A 13,919-nucleotide genomic window follows, 5' to 3' on the forward strand; every position below is an offset into this window, starting at 1 on the left:
GTTACCTCAGCCTAATGACCTCCTTGTTAATTAAATTAACAGTATGGGTTTTCGGTAAGCCTGTTCCTTCATAAAAAATAAAAACAAAAGGCAAACACACAAAAGATGGTGTTAGATGTCACATATCTAGTACATACCTGGCACACAGCAAATAGTCAAAAATAGTAGTTTTTGTTCCAATTTCCCCTCCCCCAGGTATCCACTCATCATGTAGTACATTCAACAAATACTTCACATTTTTAAAGTACTGATTATAGAGGCACCTGGTTAAACATGTGAGTCTTAATTTGGGCTCAGGTCATGATCTCAGAGTTCTGAGATCAAGCCCCAAATCAGGCTCTGTGTTCAGAGGAGCATCTGCTTGAGATTTTCTCCCTCTCCCTCTGCTCCTTCCCCAACTCTCTCTCTCTCTCTCTCTAAAATAAACAAATCTTTAAAGAGCTGAGTATGTGATTCATAAGTCCTATTTTGTGGTTTTTGGTAATTCCATAACTGGAATGACATTAGTCATAATGTCCCAAAGAAAACTGTAATATCACAGGAGAAAGCAATAAGAGATACTAGGCCTAGCATTTGGAATCCCCTCCTGTTGTCTCACCTCATCCCCAGATCGCAATGCATCCTGGTTTACTGCTTTACTTGCTTTTGGGAGGGAGGGAGGGACAGCAGAGGAAGGGGGAATAGGACTTTCCTGGAAGACAATTTAAACCTTGTTCACAGATAGACTTCAGACAATGAATAATAATAATAATTTATAATTTGTTGCATATTACTCCCATGAGGCTCTCTTCTAACGTTTTAATGGTGCATTCCATCATGTAAACACTACCCACCTTGTGAGATAGATACCCTGAATGTGCCCATGTTAGATAGGTAGGCAGGTGGGAGGGGAGATAGAGTAAGTCACATGGCGGTTCTTGAACTCAGGCAATCAGTGAGTCAAAAGTAAGATAGTCTTACTATCTTGAAGGTCAAGGAAGAAATGGAGTCATAGAGAGGCTGACAGAAGCTAAATTATCATGGAATTCTGAAAGAACCTGGAGGACAAATCTATCCTGGAGGGGGATGGGATGAGGGGTGATTAGCTATGGCCAACCACAGGGCCTGCAGTTGGGAGGATAGTCATTGTAGTTGGTACATTTCATGTTTGCCTCCAGGCTTATCCAGCTCACCTACCCTCAACCCCAAAGTACTAAGCCTAGGTTGGCAGAGGATGCTTGATGGAGCCTTGAATCTGTGGCCAGGATGCCTGGCAGTGGGGTTGTCTACTTAAATTGTATACACCCATTCTGTGGCTTGCTTCATGGCATGGCTTGCTTCATGGCACTTAAAAGGAATGATGAGTAAATCTACTTTATTAAGATATAATATAAATATCCTCCAAATGTACTTTTGTGTGAAAAAGCAGGTTACAGAATGAGTGCTTAATATTTATTGTTTATGAAAAATACACATAAACAAATAATAATACTAGTACTTTCTATGAATATAGAATATATATGTATATATATGTGTATATGTGTATGTGTGTGTGTGTGTGTGTGTGTGTGTGTATACATATATAGTGAGAGAGATTGATAACAGAGCCAGGAGATATACCTACCTTTCTTCTTTCTTTTTCTTTCTTTCTTTCTTTCTTTCTTTCTTTCTTTCTTTCTTTCTTTCTTCTTTCTTTCTTTCTTTCTTTCTTCTTTCTTTCTTTCTTTCTTTCTTTCTTTCTTTCCTTCTTTCTTTCTTTCTTCCTTCCTTCCTTTCTTCTTTCTTTCTTTCTTTCTTTCTTTCTTTCTTTCTTTCTTTCTTTCTTTCTTTCTTTCTTTCTTTCTTTCTTTCTTTCTTTCTTTCTTTCTTTCTTTCTTTAATATAAATATACTCCTATGAGAATAGTTTTTGGAGATATTTATTTATTTATTTATTTATAAATTAAAAACCATAGTTACTTCAGTGGAGAAGGAAGAGATGCAAGGCTTGGAATTAATAAGGGCTTCTGTCTTTTCTAAAAAATTTTTAAAAGTTACAAGAATATTGTTCATGAACTTTGTATAATGTAAATTAATTAAAAAAAAACAGGAAAGGAGTGAAGTAAGTCAGAGAAAGACAGATATTTTATACGTGGAATCACTCATACGTGGAATTTTAAAAAGCCAAACTCATAGAAACAGAGAACAGAATGGTGATTCCCAGAGGCTAAGGAGTGGGGATAACAGGGAGATGGTGGTCAAAGGGTCCAGACTTTCAGTTGTAAGAAGCTTAAATTCTGGGGATATAACATACAGCATGGTGATCACAGTTAACCATACTGTTTTGTATACTTCAAAATTACTAAGAAAGTGGATCTCAAATGTTCTCACCGTATACACACAGAAATACACACCTATACACACAGAATTTTTTTCCATCATGCTACTCTCTGCTTCTATAAGTTCAACTATTTTTAGATTCTTCGTATAAGTGGTGCCAGGCCGTACCTATCCATCACTGACTTGCTTATTTCACTTAGTAAGTGAAGAAATAAACCCTCCAATTTCATCTATGTTGTTGCCATATGGCAGGACTTCTTTTTATGGCCGAATAATATTCTATTGCATGTATATACTACATTTTCTTTTTTATTCACTCATCCATCAATGGACAACTTAGGTTGTTTCTGTATCTTGGCTGTTGTGAACAGGGCTGCCCAGTGCCTACCCACAAAGCCTCATTTGGTCTCAGGCCATGTGCTGGACCAGGATCTGATACAATAAGGCTTTTTAAAGGAGAGGTGACAAATGCCTTAAGTGATCTAATTTGGTAATCATTCCAGGGAATACATGTATCATCACATCATCACTCTCTATGCCTTAAACTATCACAATGATATAGTCAGTTATATGTCAATAAAGCAAAAGAAAACAAGAAAAGAGAAGGCCTTTTCCTATTAGCAGTAGAAAAGTTAGAAGAGGCATCAGTCAGTGGCTAAGGGTGATGATAATAATAATGCATGAACAACATCAAGGAAAGGCAAATGCCATGGTGCCCAGCACTGTTATAAGCATTCTAAAGTTTCATTATTTCCAACAGACACACACCAAGGCCCCAGATCCTACCTTCTACCATGAATTCTCATCAAAGAGTTTTCTCTTAACAGGTATTACCTCCTTAGAGGAATTCTGACCTGAAATTCTCTACTTTTCTAAAGTCTTGTGTTGTTTGCAGCTTCTGGGTTCTGGGAGCTGGTTAGAGACCAGAGAGTCCACCTGACCAGAAGAGCCCGCGGGCCAGGGGAAGGCCAGGGGGCTGCACTTCCTTTCTACCTGGCCATGGATGCTTCCCCACGTTCATACTCTACCCCGGCTCTGCCTCCCAGGCTGCCCAGTTCTGGCCCCAGGACGGAGCGGTTCTATCACATGCACTCTCTTCTGTGTACAACCTTGAGGAGAGGAGATGGTTTCTCAGAATCCCTGACCAGCAGCCTAGCACATTTTGATTGTAAGATCCACAGTTCAACTTTATTTCTCTCATTTTACCAAAACGTTTGAAGACTGATGGAAATGCAGTCATGATCATTTCAGGAGGAAGATGGAAAGGCAGTCAGCATTTCACGAGCCCTTCCTTTGCACCAAACACTGTGTTGGGCTCATTGTATAGATTATAACTCTATCAGCTAATATAGTCTTCACTCCTGGTTACAAGGTGAGGAAGTAAAGGAAATGTGGCTGAAGTCACTTTTCCACTACTCAACATGGTGTCTCTCCTGTTCCAGGTCCTTGTCCACACTGCGGCTGAGATTGCTCAGGGCTCTGATTTCAGAATTCCCTTCCTAGGCTTTCCCTGGTTCTGCAGAGCAATGGGGAAGCAGGGGATTGTGAAGCAGCCTTGTTTCCAACCAGGATTTCCCTAAGCACCTTCTCTAGATCTTTGTAGACAGAACTTTATATGCACCACTGTATCCAGCATACCATAGGTTTAAGAAATTAAAGGGAAAATGGAATACCTACCTGCAAGATGGACTCCAGGAGTCGGAGGAACAGCGGAAGTAGGAGTAACAAAAAGAAGAGTCTCTAACTAAGGAATGTCTGGGTCCAGTTAACCAGCTCTACTCTTAGCTGTCTGGGTGTCCTTAGGCAAGTTACTTTACCTCTCTGAGCTTTTCCTTCCTCTTTAGAAAAATGGAGATAATATTAACCACAAAGCATGAACTGAGAAGAATTTTTCATGAGATATTGCATATGAAACCACATTCTAGTTTGCCAGGAAGAAGGGACTTAGTACCTCCCACCACTCCTTTTCCACTAAGTTTTGAAAGCTGATAAGAAAGATGCTTTACAAATAAAGTGATCATATAATTTATCACCCAAACTGGAATATTTGTGGGACAGAAAGGGGCCACTATTAATAATCACATCAGGACAACACACATAAATTGAAATGTCCCAAGAGAACTGACTTCACACTGGCAGTTAGAGACATTTATGGTTCAAGAATGCTATAAGGCCTTGCTGATCAACATACCCAGAAGCTTCTAAGAGTAGACTTGGAAGGGAAACAAAGTCCACAGATTACCAGAAAGAGACATGCAGCCTTAGAGGTAAATAGGGGCTTAGAAAGAAAAGAATTTAGTTTGGGCCTGGGACATAATCGAGTTAGTGTTAGGAAGTGAAACTGGAGACGGGAAGAAGGAAAGAAAGGCCCAAAGAACCCAGATCTGAAATGAAACTACATACCTACAATTTGCCTCTCTGCATTTTGGAGTTCATTATAATATAATAACCCATGTTCTTACATTCCAGACAGCTGGTTATGTTTTATACTCTTGATGACTCATTTTTAAAGGAGAATATGAAGCAGAGATATTAAGACATCAAGGTTTACAGAACCAGAATGAAAAGTTCAAGAAGCCCTACCCTTTCAGCAGTAGATTGTTGCCTCTGCTGGATTTGCCAGATTTTGTCCTAGAGATTCCTACTGTATAACATTAAGACTCTGGACAGCAAGGGGCTGGGCATTTCTCTTTCTCTTGAATTGTAATATGGCAGTCTTCCACCAAGAGTGGTTTTCCTGGCAGTCTGTGGTCTAGCATTTTATATGTGTGTGCTCTGTGCATGATGTAGTCTAGTTCCTTTAACCAAAAAGAGCCATCAGCATGTCCCCCTCCACCCCACAGTGTACATGTGGGCAGATGGAGGGCTTAGAACAGGGAGAAGAAAGCAGGGCTGGCTCCACCCTCTCAGCTCACGCAGAGAAGACTAAACACAGCAAAATGGACCCTTAACCATGGAGATAATTTTCAAAAAGGTTAAAGAGACAAAACTCACTTTAGTGCAACCCCATTTTTCCAAGATAAGCAAAAATGAAACAAGGGAGAATTCAAGTCTAGAACACATGAAATTTCAAGCAACTGAAGCTAGTTCCAAAACGTACAATGAGATATGGGCTAAATAATGAAAAACTAGGGAGGATAATCTTCCCTACCAAACTTCTGTGTCAATGTAGTAGGCTTTTCTAAAAACCGAAAAGTCTATTTTTGAGGATTGTCTATTGGGGCAACATCTCAGCACTAAGAGATTTTGCTTGTTTTAAGAGTAAAGTTCTTCTAAAACTTTTATTTAATGCGCTTTAAAAAATGTGAGTATGGGGATCCCTGGGTGGCGCAGCGGTTTAGCGCCTGCCTTTGGCCCGGGGCGTGATCCTGGAGACCCAGGATCGAATCCCATGTCGGGCTCCCGGTGCATGGAGCCTACTTCTCCCTCTGCCTATGTCTCTGCTTCTCTCTCTCTCTGTGTGACTATCATAAATAAATAAAAATTTATTAAAAAAATGTGAGTATGAATATATATATCTACGTAGACACACACACACACACACACACACACACACACAAACACTCATGTGCACATGCAGGATGTCCATAAAGTCTGGAAACAATTTTTTACAACAATTAAATATGTCTTTGACAACACTATGTATATTCATCTATCTTTCCAAACTTTAGGACCATCCTGTAGATCTAATACCATTTTTATTATTTTTATTCCAATTTTCTATTTTGTATTTGACCTAAATCTTGGCATTTGTGACTTTGCCAAGTACAGTACTTTTTTGGAAAGAAACTCTTCTGTGTAGTCCAGAGATAATATCGGTATTGTTAAAATAAATCTTTTATAGTTTTGAGGCTGAATCTTTTATTTGTGGTACTTGTCATTGGTCTACAGACAACACAGACACACACGCACACACAGAGGAGTGTCCTTTTTAATAATTCTTTTTCACTGGGTTCTTTCTTATTGCTACAATTCATTATGTCTGTCATGCTGGCAGTGTGCTGGAAATCTCACACATATTCTTTAATTTTTATGGGAATGTACTGAAAGACATTATTTTCCAGTTGAAGAAACCAAAAGTTTGAGATCTTCATGTTCATGCTGTCTTTGTCGCACTCACCATCCAGTCACCGAATACTGTTGGTTCTGCCTCCTAATCATTAAGCAAGTCCATCCCCTCCATCATTGCTAGCTCTACCCTTTTGGGAAGCCACATCTGCATACAGTTGCAATGACCTTCTGAGTGGTCTAGGCCTCTGGCCTTACCTTCCTCAAGTCACCTTCTGCCGGAGGAATATTCTCAGACCATAACTGTTTTAGTGTCACAAACTTACTTGAAATCCTCCCTCTTATTGCCTAAAAGACAAAATCCTGCAACATGCCATACAAATCCTCCATGACTGCATTCTAGATTCCATTTTTCCAGTGTTTCTTCTCATTCCCTACCTTACACACTAGTCCTCTGAGATAAAGACCTCCCCCAAGCCTTCCATTCTTTCTTTCTTTTTAAATTCTATATGCTAGTCCCTCTTCCTGATACTCTCCTCTATCTCCTCTGCCTGCCTTTCTTTTAAATATTACCTAAGATAATTTAGTCTACCTTCTGTCTCGATCTCTTTAGTCTAAGAAGGAGAGAAGCTCTGAGGCAGAATAAAGAGAAGACATCAGTCTAAATTACATACCTTCACTTTATAGGTGTAACAATGATCTGTACTGTTAAGTTCCATAATGAATTCTAGAAAATAGTGGCTCTAGAGGCTATTGGTGTCACCACCAATAGATGACTAGTTCCTCAAGGATAAAGCAATGACTGTGGGGATGCCTGGGTAGCTCAGTAGTTGAGTGTCTGCTTTCAGCTCAGGGCATGATCCTGGGGTCCTGGGGGCAAGTCCCACATCAGACTCCCTACAAGGAGGCAGCTTTTCCCTCTCCCTCTGCCTATGTATCTTCTTCTCTCTGTGTGTCACTCATGAATAAATAAATAAAATCTTAAAAGAAAAAAAACAACTAGTGGCTGTGGCAGCCATTTCTGAGTGACCTCCGATAATCCCTGCATCTTGTGCAGTGCTTGGTGTAGATCCCTCCACCACTACCTCATGATAGCAGGGTTGGTCTGTGGGACAAAGAGAAAGCAGCAGAAGTACAGTCAATGCGATATTGAGGCTTTTGCTTTACTCTCTCTCAGTCTCTGTTTCTGTCTCTCACTCTTTTGTCACCATCTCTGGGAGACAGCTGCCACATCTTGAAAATACTCATACAGCCTTAAAGAGAGTTCCATCTAGTAAAGATTTGAGGCCTCCTGCCAATGGCCATGTGAGAGAGCCATCCTGGAAGTAATTCCTGCAGCCCCAGTCAAACCTTCAGATGACAGCTGCCTGGGCAGCCAGCATCCTGACTGCAACTTTATGAGAGAGCCTGACCCAGAACCACCCAGCTAAGCAGTTCCTAGATTTCTGATGCTCAGATGTTGTATAAGTTAGTAATACTTATTGTTGTTTTAGATCACTAATTTGGGGAGTAATTTGTTTTGGTACATTGGCTAACAAATACAGCACCCCAATCTGATCAACATGCCTTTCACATTTGTAGTGAATTTCCTTCTTTTTTTTTTTTAGATTTTATTTATTTATTCATGAGACACACACACACACACACACACACACACACACACACACACAGAGGCAGAGGGAGAAGCAGGCTCCATGCAGGGAGCCTGACGTGAGACTCGATCCTGGGTCTCCAGGATCACACACTGGGCTGAAGGCAGCCCTAAATCGCTGAGCCACCCAGGCTGCCCAGATATCTAGTAAATCTCTGTCAGGGACCTATTCTGGGAAGGGATTGCGTTTGGAAAACCTTAGGAACCACTAACATAAATGTAAAGACAGCTGCTGCTTTCTGCCTGAAACTTCTGATTATAATTTAGTATCAGAAGCACAGTGATAGATACCATTTCAGGAAAAATTAAAAAGGATAAAACAGCATTTTATAAATGTAGCTGCCAGAGGCAAGGTGGAGTGAGCTCAAGTGTGCAGATTTTGGCTGCTATGGCTCTAATTTTGGCACTTACTCATCATGTGACTGGGAGCAAAGTCCTCAACCTCTGTTGCCTTTTCTGTAAATTGAGAATAAAGAATGAGAGTAGTCACTTCCGCAGAAGAGGAATCTGTGACATTGGGGGGGGGGGGGGAGAATTACACCCCACTAGAGGCAGTTCCACTCTAGAACTTGTGGGCTTATCTACTACACTGTACTGTCTTTCAGTAATAACATCATACACTTCACGTCCAAACTTAAACCAGAGCCTGCAACATGATCATCATTTAATCAATGTCAGTGTTTTATGTAACCTAGTAGCTCATTCCCTGCCCTGAAAACCATGTGGTCCTTTAGTTTCTCTTAGGATGGTTTGGCTGTCCTGCTCCAAGATTGTTCAGGAAAGGTCAAGACTAAGAAAGGCAAGGGGATGAGTAGAGACAAGGTGGTACCTTCCTCTCCACAATTTATTTGAACTTCAAAAGTTAGAGTTCTCTATCTTAGAAAGTGTCCCTGAGGCCCTACTACTTAAGAATCCTTTCTACCAAAGAATTTTTGGTTTCTTTTTTCTCCCTTTGTTACCAATTAATCCAGAAGGGGGGCCAACTGCTTTGGTTCCCAGAAGAGAAAGCCCGAAGATGAGATGAGAGAATTGATTTTGTGCAAAGCAAAACGAGACAGCAGAATCCAAGGTCATCTATATTGGACACAAACACAGGAAATAGTGATGTTTTATGCAAGTACAGTTTGGCTTGGGTGAAGTTTCTCAACACATGCAGCCGTCTGTTGATAACCAACCAAATAAAAAATGTTTCAACATAACTTCAGGAATGTTTTCAATATTTTTATCCACCAAATTTGTTTCTCACTGGTTTTATTCCTTCTGATGTATTGTCATGCTATGGTGAAAAGTTCTGGATTTGACATACCGAAAACTACATGTGCATTTTAAATGTTCACAGTCTGTTACTCATTATAGATAAACCATTGTGTCCCTTTGTCACAAAGCAACTTCTGCTTCCATGGGCCAGTTCCTGTATTGGCAGGAAGAAGGAGAGATGGAAGGACAGCTGTCTGGATCGACAAGAAGATGACTCTGGCATTTGCCAACTTGCAGAAGGGCATTCCCTTCTTGGATTTCATTATTTGAGGACATCTTATCTAGTTCTGCCACTCATGTGATTGTTGATTTAGAATTATGAAAAGATGGGAATCTGAAGGTGCTGTTTGGAGGGATTACAGCATGACCTCAATTATGGCAGCCCTTCCATTAAGAGGTTTTAGAATTACCACATGGTATGATCCCAGAAGTAAGAGAGAATTGTAAAAGTGAGCTGGTTAACTGCTGTTCCACCCACTACAGGTTCTCCGTGAAAGACTTCAACTATCACCCTAGGGGAAATATGGTTCCAGGATAGCTGGCTTCTGACATGCTGTAGAAACTGTTTACTTCTCCTTTCCTTCCTTTGTGTCTCAAAACTCACCAATTCCACAGAGACTTAAGAAAGAATGCTTAAAATGAGAGTAAATATTTTTACACATGTGGACCTTTGGGGGAAAAAAAAAGCAATAATACCCTGTTCAGCTGCTACTATACTCATAGACTCTTCTCAACAGTTTGATGCAATACAGTATTTGATTAGTTCAAAATATCCCCCTCGGGGGTGCCAGAAGGCCACTGAATAATTACAGTGTGAAAGTCAAAAATCCTTGCTTGGAAAACTCTAAAATACACTGATTTACTTAGATTTGATGGCTTTCATAATTGGAAGGAAATAAAATGTCTTTAAACAGGTTCAAACCTTTGCCACAAAGCTAGTTTAATTACCAAGTGTTTGGGCCAGCCAGGCCCCATTGGGCAGTGTAAAATCTTGTCATCAAATCTAGCCCCCATCTGATTCCCAAGGCTAAGACTGTCGACATCTACTAGGGTCAATAGGCTTCCTTGACAGTCATTAGGGAGAGCAAATAGGTATTTCAGGAGCAATTAAAATAGGAAGAATAAAAAGGATATAGAAAACCCAGGGGAAAAAATCAAAGTGGATAAGTAAGAAATTACAGCATCATTTCCTGGTAACATGCCCTAATAATAATAATATTAGGTTTCCCGCACTTAATAACAAATCTTAGCCCAGAGTAGTGTTTATTGAACGCCTGACTCTAGACTATAGAAAGTGCTTGGGTAGATGATGTATAAGGTCCAGTCTTGGGGTAACAATGCTTCTACAGAACACGTGCTGTGGAGACCAAATCAGGTGTATTGGGTTCAAGTCTGAGACCCCCGTTCGAAGGAGGATATTGACAAATAACTGTTAATCTCATGGAAGGTAGCTAGCATACTAAGGAGACTGGAAAAAAATGGAGGAAACTAGGAATACTTGCCCTGAAGAGGAGATGTAGGAGGCATGGCGGCTGTCCACAGCTGGAGGGAAGCAATCATGAACCAGAGAGGGAAGCCTAGATCCAAGTCACTCCAAATGACAGAACTGTAACAGAACGTCTACACTGCAGGCACTGAGTTCTCAGCTTCACCTAGGGATCCCTTTTCCAATAACTAGAACTGCTAACTATCAAGGCATCCAGCCTCTTTAAGGAGTGACAGACAATAGGAACCCATGAATGATGGAAAGGTGAAGGTGCTATAAAAGTGGTTCTTGGATTGAGTAAAAAAGTCAATAGATCAAAGGCTTCCCAACTATGCTCTGTAGAATTCCTCCTTCCAGGGCACTAAAAATTGAGTGTTACACATGAAACAGACCCCACCACCCTGCTGCTTCTATAGAGCAATGGCTCCCTTCTTTGTTGTTGATTCTACACTTCCATGCAACGCATCGCCTGCACAAGGATCCCATGGCCAAATAAAGCATTTTGAAGGTGAGCAGCTTTCAAGCTGAGCTCTCGCACAGGAGCTGAATCCAAGAAGGGCTGCTTGCTTCAGCAGAGCCACTTAATGCTATCGTGTCATGTAACGGGTCTCTGAATAAATTCCACTTGTATAAACTTTACACAGCTAAAATGTTTAAGCCACTGCCCTGGTTCACTTCCACAGTCTGTTTTAACTATTAGACTTCTAGGATTTTGTGTCACACGACTGTCTCTAATCTCATCATTTTTAAACTAACCCTAGGACTTTAAAAAAAAAAAAAAAATATATATATATATATATATATATGTATATATAATTTACTATTTCTGAGATTGAAGGAGACTCTTTGGGGGTAAACTGACATTTCAGGAAATTACAGAACTGAGTCTAGGCCCACAAGCTGGAATCTGGTATAGGTCACAGTGTAAATCTTGGGAAGATGCTGGGACAGTAGTAAAAGCAAAACAAGACTACTCATTTGTGTAGTGGCTTTTAGAATTTACAGATCTTAACTTACATTATATCTGATCCCCAGAACAACTCTGTGAAGAAGGCAGGACAGATAAAATTAACCCATTGTTAAATGTCTAAACTGAGGTATAGTAATATTATTAATGTTGTAAAATTTCACATAAGTAGTAATTTATGAATATGTTCCTTAAAACTAGGTTTTTGGACCCTTGGTGTGAGGAATTTTCTGTAACCATATAACCTTAATTTGTCTATCTTATAGCCACAGCTGAAAACTCTAGAGTTTTTTTTTCTTATATTTCAGTTCAAACTACAGCTTAACTCTTGCATAAAAAAACAATATCCTAACAGCACATTATCACTTCTGAAGGTCAGATATTATTAGACTTTTTTTTTTTTTTCGCAATCTAGATCTTCACAAGAATGCATCACAATTTTAAAGAGATCTGGTATTCTAGTGGACTTCTGCTATCAGAATTTCAGCTTTTGGCCTTGAAGTCAAGTTCTGTTTTTAATTCCTAACAACATTCCATTAGCCTCGATGGTGTCACTAAAACAAAGCAAAGCAAAAACGTTGCAGAGCTTTTAAAAGAAGGCCAGAAGCATTGTGTAAAGTGAAACTGCCATTAACACCTTCCGAATATTTGAAATCTACCTTTCTAAATGGGTCAGAGAACAGCGGGTCCTTATTTGTAAGCCCAGTATATTGTGCAGGGCACACCCTTGGCAAAATTTGAGCCAAATAGCCAATGACCACTTGTCATCATGGAGTAATTCTTTAAAGTGGGCAAGGATCTGTGCCAATCTGTTGTGAGAAAGATACTTTATCAAAGAAGAGCACACTTCAAACTAATCTATTTTTGGATGTCTTGGCTGTGACACTTTTTTAATAATATCAGAGGAGTTTAAAGGAAATATTGCACGGTGATCAAATAGATGTCCACACACTGTATGATATGAGAGGCGATTGTTGACCCTTTCATTTCCAATTCCATGATAAATCAATTCCCAAAGAAATATTACAATGAGGGAAAAATAAAATCATCATCATTAACATCATAAAACTTGCCTCAGTGTTGTAAGTTAGGGAAGAGTGCCTCCCAAGTGATGGAAAATTCCAAGAATTTCTACTAGATGTCTTACAGATGGAATTGGGTTTTAAAAGGACACTGAGGACTGATATGAAACATCTCCCCTGAAAGCCAAGAAAACAATGTGGCTTCTAAAGAAGACAACAGAGGAGATCATGGAACATTTCTAAGTTTACAGGCCACAGACTAGTATTGGGATCAGGTACTGACACATATATTTAGAAATATACAGTATACGTAGCTAATAGTAGTAATAATAATTGAAGAGTTTTACTTGCATTTCTAGATATTGGTCTGTGGTCATTCTTCTATTGATAACCAGTGGATTCCTTAAGTACTCAAATTCACGTGCTTCCCTAGGACATAAGAGTGGTTTTTTGGCCCCTCTGTATTATTTCTATTCTGTATCATATAGTCTTTTTTTTTTTTTTTCCCTCAAGAGATCTCTGTTGCTTTCCTTTTTAAGTGGTCAACTTCTCCCTGATTTTTGCTCTGTTCCTTAGCATTGTTTTTCTCAGCCTGGTCCTCCACATCAGTGGTGATATTTTGCAATTCCATGGATACTCAAAGGGCTTCCAGATAGATTCATTTTATCAGATATCAAACCTCCCAGAACACTTGCTTCCCAAATCTGGCTGGCCCTTTTCTAAGTAATGCTTCCCATCATGACAAGGAAAGTTAGTGGTTTCCTTCCTTCCTTCCTTCCTTCCTTCCTTCCTTCCTTCCTTCCTTCCCTCCTTCCTTCCTTCTTTCCTTATCCCTTGTCAGAGAAATGCTGCCAAACTCTCCTGTTCCATTCAGTGGGTGAATTTTGGGTTCTGATACTGTTATCATCAGATCCTACAGATTAAAAATGTGTGTGTGTGTGTGTGTGTGTGTGTGTGTGTGTGTATGTGTTTTACGTCAGTTTCTTCTCTCCATCCAGTGAGACAGGTTGGGAGCAGCAATACCCCAATAGTAACGAAGATACCCTGCACTCAGATCTTGGCTTCCAAATAACATTATTTTAGTAAAAAGGACTCCTTAAAGAAATGACTGATTCAGGTCTAGGGCTAGAAAAATACAAGGTAAATCTGGAACATCTTACTGTTCCAGAAATTATGGACACAAAAGACATTTGTGTAGCAAGAGTGGCTCTTAATAAAAAGATCTGAAGTT

Source organism: Canis aureus, chromosome 21 (assembly GCF_053574225.1).
Source record: "Canis aureus isolate CA01 chromosome 21, VMU_Caureus_v.1.0, whole genome shotgun sequence".
Classification (NCBI taxonomy): domain Eukaryota; kingdom Metazoa; phylum Chordata; class Mammalia; order Carnivora; family Canidae; genus Canis; species Canis aureus.